Source organism: Mustelus asterias, chromosome 8 (assembly GCF_964213995.1).
Source record: "Mustelus asterias chromosome 8, sMusAst1.hap1.1, whole genome shotgun sequence".
In the NCBI taxonomy this organism is placed as follows: domain Eukaryota; kingdom Metazoa; phylum Chordata; class Chondrichthyes; order Carcharhiniformes; family Triakidae; genus Mustelus; species Mustelus asterias.
This window is the reverse complement of record NC_135808.1, coordinates 122357516-122363515: the sequence shown is the minus strand read 5'-3', so window position 1 is coordinate 122363515 and position 6000 is coordinate 122357516. Positions and strand designations below refer to the sequence as shown.

Sequence of the window (6000 nt, the reverse complement as noted above, 5' to 3'; positions counted from 1 at the left end):
TCATAGCCTTACCACTTCAGGCCCTATCCCCTGAAGGCCCCTCCCCTCCCTGTAGACTCTGCCTGCTTGGCAGTACCAGGGTGCCAGGCTGGCAGTGCCAGGGTGCCTGGTCGACAGTGCCAGTATGCCAGGCTGGCACTGTCCAAGGGGCACCGCTCCCCTGCCCCCGACTGCCTGGGAAGCCTTAATGGACTCCGGTCTCACCGGCAACTCCACCACATCAGGACCATATGTGATCCTCACCAATGAGGACCTCCACTGGCAAGGTCGTTAAGGCAAGTGAGCCCGGACGATTGCATCCAGGGCTCACTAATTATATTAAAATATAAAACCCGGTTTTTCGCCTCTCGCCTGATCTTACTAGCTTGCCATGCCGATCGACAGGTGGGACGAGCCAGTAAGATCGTCCCCATAGATTCAGGTTGATTGAAAGAGATGTACTGTGCACAGAACAGAAACTGAAACAGTACCCCAATGGATAGCATCAACCATGTGGCCGACTCTTAAAGCGATCATGCAACTACTTAAAAAAGTAATACACTCAAACAAGTGAAGTTGGGCAAGTGGAAAAGTTGTATGTGGGGAAAAATTTTGGTCGTAGAGACCATAGACAGGATTGGGTTGGGAACCTGAAATTTATCCAGCATCCGTGCCATGGCTTTGGGGTGTCAGTTATCCAGGTCCAGGGCAGAGGGAAGCGTCAGTCATTCAGGCTCCAGGGTGGGGGGGGGGGGGGCAGGGGGGAGGTGCCAGCTATCCATGGTCCAGAGCAGGGGTGGGAGGAGGTGTCATTTATCCAGGGTCTAGGGTGGGCATGTTGATTATCTACGGTCCAGGGCAACTGATCGGGGGCGGGGGGGGGGGGGGGCGGGTGGTGATGGCTGTAGGGTCTGGGGCAGGGGAGGTGTCAATTATCCAGTGTCTGGGGTGGGGTGGTGTCACTTATCCATGATTTGGGGCGGGGTGTCACTTATCCAGGTTCCCGTCGGGGGAGGGGGGAATGTGTCAATTATGCAGGGTCTGGGGTGGGGGAGGTGTCAGTTATCCAGGGTCTGGGGTGGGGTGTCAGTTATCCAGGGTCTGGGGTGGGGGGATGTGTCAATTATGCAGGGTCTGGGGTGGGGGGAGGTGTCAGTTATTCAGGGTCCAGGGCAGGGTGTCACTTATCCAGGGTCTGGGGTGGGGGATGTGTCAATTATGCAAGGTCTGGGGTGGGGGAGGTATCAGTTATCCAAGGTCCAGGGCGGGGTGTCAGTTATCCGTCGTCTGGGGTGGGGTGTCAGTTATCCAGGGTTTGGGGCGGCGTTTCAGTTATCCAGGGTCCAGGGTAGGGTGTCAGTTATGCAGGGTTTTGGGGGGGTTGAGATGCCAACTATCCACTGTCTGGGGCGGGGGAGGGGGAATGTGTCACACATTCAGGGTCCAGGGCGGGGGAGGTGCCAGCTGTCCATGGTCCAGGGCAGGGGGAGGGTCAAGGGTGGGGATGTCAGTTATCCTCAGTCCAGGGCGGGTGGGGGGAAGTGATAGCTATCCAGGTTCTGGGGTGGGGTGATGTGAGTATCCAGGGTTTGGGGCAGGGTGTCACTTATCCAGGGTCCAGGGCAGGGGAGGTATCAGTTATCCAGGGTCTGGGGTGGTGTAGATTATCCCGGGTCCGGGGCGGGGAAAAATGTCAGTTATCCTGGATCCGGGGTGGGATTAAATTATCCAGGGGCAGGGTTTAGATTGTCCAGGGTCCAGGGCAGGGCGTAGATTATCCAGGGACCGGGGTGGGTGTAGATTATCCAGGGTCCGGGGCAGGGTGTAGATTATCCAGGGCCCGGGGTGGGTGTAGATTATCCAGGGCCTGGGGTGGGTGTAGATTATCCAGGGCCCAGGGTGCATTTAGATTATCCAGGGTCCGGGGCGGGTGTAGATTATGGGGGGGGGGGGGGGGGGGGCAGGGGGTAGATTATGCAGGGTCCGGGGCGGGGTGTAGATTATCCAGTGTCCGGGGCAGGGTGTAGATTATCCAGGGTCCGGGGCGAGGGAGGTGTAGATTATCCAGGGTCCGGGGCGAGGTTGATGTCGGTAATCCAGGGTCCGGGGCGAGGTTGATGTCGGTAATCCAGGGTCCGGGGCGGGCCGGTTTTGGCGGGCATTTTGTCGGTGCTTTCTCTCCGGGCCTCTGAGCTGAGGTGAAGCCGGGTGTGGGCGGCTCGGGGCCGGCTGTCGGCGGGGACTTTGCTGCGGTAAGAGGCCGGGTTCCGGTGTGTCCCGGGCTGTGTGTGTGAGAGGATTTATCATTAATATCGGGGGGGGAGAATGAGGCTTGTGGCCTCCACCGACAATCCGCTTCACAAACAGCGGGGAGATTATTAAATAAACCCCAACATGGATTAAATAATCCAGGCGCAGAGAGCGGGCTTTCCGCGGGAATTGCCAGGGTTTATTATTAATAATGTTGGGGTGATTTAACCAGGTGAACACCCCCCCAATTCACTAACATTTCATCCCCTTGTCAATGGTTCACAATAACTGCGGGATCCCCCCCCCCCTGCCTGACATTAAAGTTTATTTTATTAGTGTCACAAGTCAGTTTACATTAACGCTGCAATGAAGTTATTGTGAAAATCCCCTAGTCGCCACACTCCGGCGCCTGTTCGGGTACACTGAGGGAGAATGGTCAATGCACCCTAACCAGCGCGTCTTTCACACTGTGGGAGGAAACCGGAGCACCCGGAGGAAACCCACGCAGACACGGGGAGAACGTACAGACTCCGCACAGACCGTGACCCAAGCCGGGAATCGAACCCAGGTCCCTGGTGCTGTGAGGCAGCAGGTGCGAACCGCCGGGCTGTTTGTTTTTGATAATGTGGGAAATATCCTGGACAATCACGTCCATTTGGATGCGGTGTTAAACTGAAGGACATTCTGCGCGCCCCCTCCTCCCATGGATCAAACCCCAGGAGCGGGGACTCGACTCGATGCCTCGGCCAACATTCCCACACCGACAAAACCAGATTATCTGGCTGTTTGCTAAAAGATGTGCATTTGTGTAGTGTCTTTCCCCACAACCGCCTGTCCCTCAACTGCTTTATGGCTAATTTGAGCACTTATTGAGGCTTAGTCTATGATTCTAATGTGGGAAACGTGAGGCGGCACAGTGGTTAGCACTGTTGCCTCACAGCGCCAGGGACCTGGGTTCAATTCCTGGCTTGGGTCACTGTCTGTGTGGAGTTTGCACATTCTCCCCGTGTCTGCGTGGGTTTCCTCCCACAGTTCGAAAGATGTGCTGGTTTGGTGAATTGGCCGTGCTAAATTCTCCCTCCAGTGTACCCGAACAGACGCTGGAGTGTGGCAACTAGGGGATTTTCACAATAACTTCATTACAGTGTTAATATAAACCTAGTTGTGACATTTAATAAATAAACTTTTAAAGTGCTTTGCTGCTAATTGAGCACTTTTTGAGGTTAAGCCATTGCTCTAATGTAGGAAACATGGCAGCCAATTTGCACACAGCAAGCATTGTGATAATGACGGATTAATCTATTTTACTGATGTTGGAGGAGGGATAACAACTATCCGGGAAACTGGGGACAACTCCTCTACTCATCTGTGAAACAATGCTATTGAATCTTTTCAATCTGCCAGTAAGGGCCTCAGTTTAACATCAAGGTGACAGCTCTGGCAGTGCGGCACTCCCTCAGTGGGTCTCCCTTTAAGAAGGGCGCTCTGGGCTTTCCGTATTGCAGGCTAGTTTTGTGCTAGCTTCTTGTGATTTGGTGGTTGCGCACAGTTATTTGAATGATCGGACAGCGTGACGTTTACATGCTGCCGCAATGGGTTAATTCTGTATTGTGATCCCTGTGCCCATTTTCTGGAGGTTATCGAAGTCTGTAAGCTTAACCAGAACAATTCTTAAATTTGTAGATGAGATTTAAATACTCCAGGTAAGCTAAGGTAGGTTGATTGTGCGTGTGTGTGCGCGTGTGTGTGCGTATGTGCGTGTGTGTGTGTTTCATTTTATGTGGTAGGTGAGAGGAACGTTGGAAAAGGAGTAGGCCATTCAGCCCATTGAACCTGCTCCACCACTCTCTTCATATCCCTGATGTCATTAGTCTCTGGAAATCTATTGATTTCTGTCTTGAACTTGCTCAATGATTGATCTTCCCCAGCCCCTTCGGATAGAGAATTCCAAAGATTCAGCACCCACAGAGGAGAAATACCTCCTCACCTCAGTCTTAAAGGGCCTACTGCTTATCCTGAGATTACTTCCCCTTGTTTTAGACTCAGCAGCCAAGGGAAATATCTTGTATACATCTACCCTGTCACGTCCTGTAAGAGTTTTGTAAGCTGCAATGAGATCATTTCTCGTTTTTCAACACTCCAGGAAATACAGACCCAGTCTCCTCAACCACTCCTCATTTAAAAAAAAAAATCCCACCATCACACGGATTAATCTGATGAACCTCCATTGCACTCCCTCTCTGGCAAGTATATCGCTGCACAGATAAGGGGATCAAAACTGCACACACTGCTCCAGGTGAGGTCTCACCAAGGCTCTATACAATTACAGCAAGACATCTTTACTCCTGTACTCAAATCCCCTTGCGACAAAGGCCAACATACCATTTGCCTTCCTAAATCCTTGCTGCACCTGCAAGCTAACTTTTAGTGACTCGTGAACAAGGACAACTAGGTCCCTTTGGACACCAACACTTTGTAACCTCATGCATTAAAGAGATAATCTGCCTTTCTGTTTTTTCTGCCAAATTGAATAGTTTCACACATGTTCACATTTATATTCCATCTGCCAAGTTCCATCAACAAGGAGAATAAGGAAAGTGATAGGCGGAGAAATCAACGGCCAGAGTCAGATAAGGACACAGTTTTAAAAAAATAGTAGGAATAGGACAAGGAGTGTTACAAGGATGAGCCTTAAGATTTTATTCCTGAACGATTGTAGCATTTCAAATAAAATGGATTAATTAGTTGCACCGATAGATGTAAAGGGGTATGATATAGTTGGGATTACTGGGACATGGCTCCAAGGTGGCCAAGGATAGGAACTAAACACTGAGGGCGATTCAGTGTTTAGGAAGGACAGACAGAAAATAAAAGGTGGTGGAGTTGCATTGTTAATTAATGAAGATATTGAGGAAAGATATCAGCACAGATGATGTGGAATCTGTATGGGTCGGGTTAAGAAACACCAAGAGGCAAAAACATTAATTGGGGTGGTATAAAGACCACCAAGCTGTAGTGGTGATGTTGGGAAAAGCATTAGACAGGAAGTCAGATATGCATGTGTTAAAGGAACATCTGTGATTATGGGCGACTTTAATCTGCATATAGATTGGGAGAGTCAAATTAGTCACAGGACAATAGAGGAGGAATTTCTGGAGTGCATATGGAATGGTTTTCTGGAGCAATGCATTGAGGAACCAATAAGACTATGTTGGGCAATGAGAGGATTAGTTGGCAATCTAGCTGTGAGAGAACCCTTGGGGACGAGTGACCACAATATGGTAGAATTCTTTGTCAAGGTGGATAATGATGTAGTTGATTCTGAAACCAGGGTCCTGAATCTCAATAAAGGTAACCGATGGTATGGGGCATGAGTTGACCGTGATGGACTGGGAAACGTTACTGAATGGAAGGACAGTGGACAGGCAATGGCAGGCATTCAAGGAACAAATCGGTGAACTCCAGAAGTTGTTTATTCCTATTTGGCGCAAGAATGAAAAGGAAACTGTGGCCAAACCATGGCTTATAAGGGAAATTGGAGATGATATTAGATTCAAAGAAGAAGCATACAAATTGCTAAGAAAAAGCAATGGACCTGAGGGTTTGAAGTAGTCTAAAATTCAGCAAAGGCAGACCAAGGGATTGATTAAGAAGGGAAAAAAAGAGTATGAAAGTTGGCTTTAGCTAGCAGGGACATACTAACTGACTGCAAAAGTTTCAATTGATATGTAAAGAAAGAAAGATTGACAAAAATGAATGTCAGTCCCTTGC

At 49.9% G+C, this 6000-nt stretch overlaps 1 protein-coding gene across 4 annotated transcripts in view; it reads left to right on the top strand.

The window, feature by feature from the left end:
• Nucleotides 1-2046: 2046 nt before the first annotated feature.
• cdc7 (cell division cycle 7 homolog (S. cerevisiae)) overlaps nt 2047-6000 on the top strand; it is a 60221-nt gene continuing 56267 nt past the window's right edge. The window contains exons 1-2 of one of the 4 annotated variants that reach the window (XM_078218899.1): nt 2111-2231; nt 3913-3942. The gene's annotated coding sequence lies outside the window, so the exon portion shown is untranslated. Of the gene's footprint in view, nt 2232-3912; nt 3943-6000 lie in introns of all 4 variants that reach the window. The other 3 variants (XM_078218900.1, XM_078218897.1, XM_078218901.1) reach the window with 3 other exon arrangements.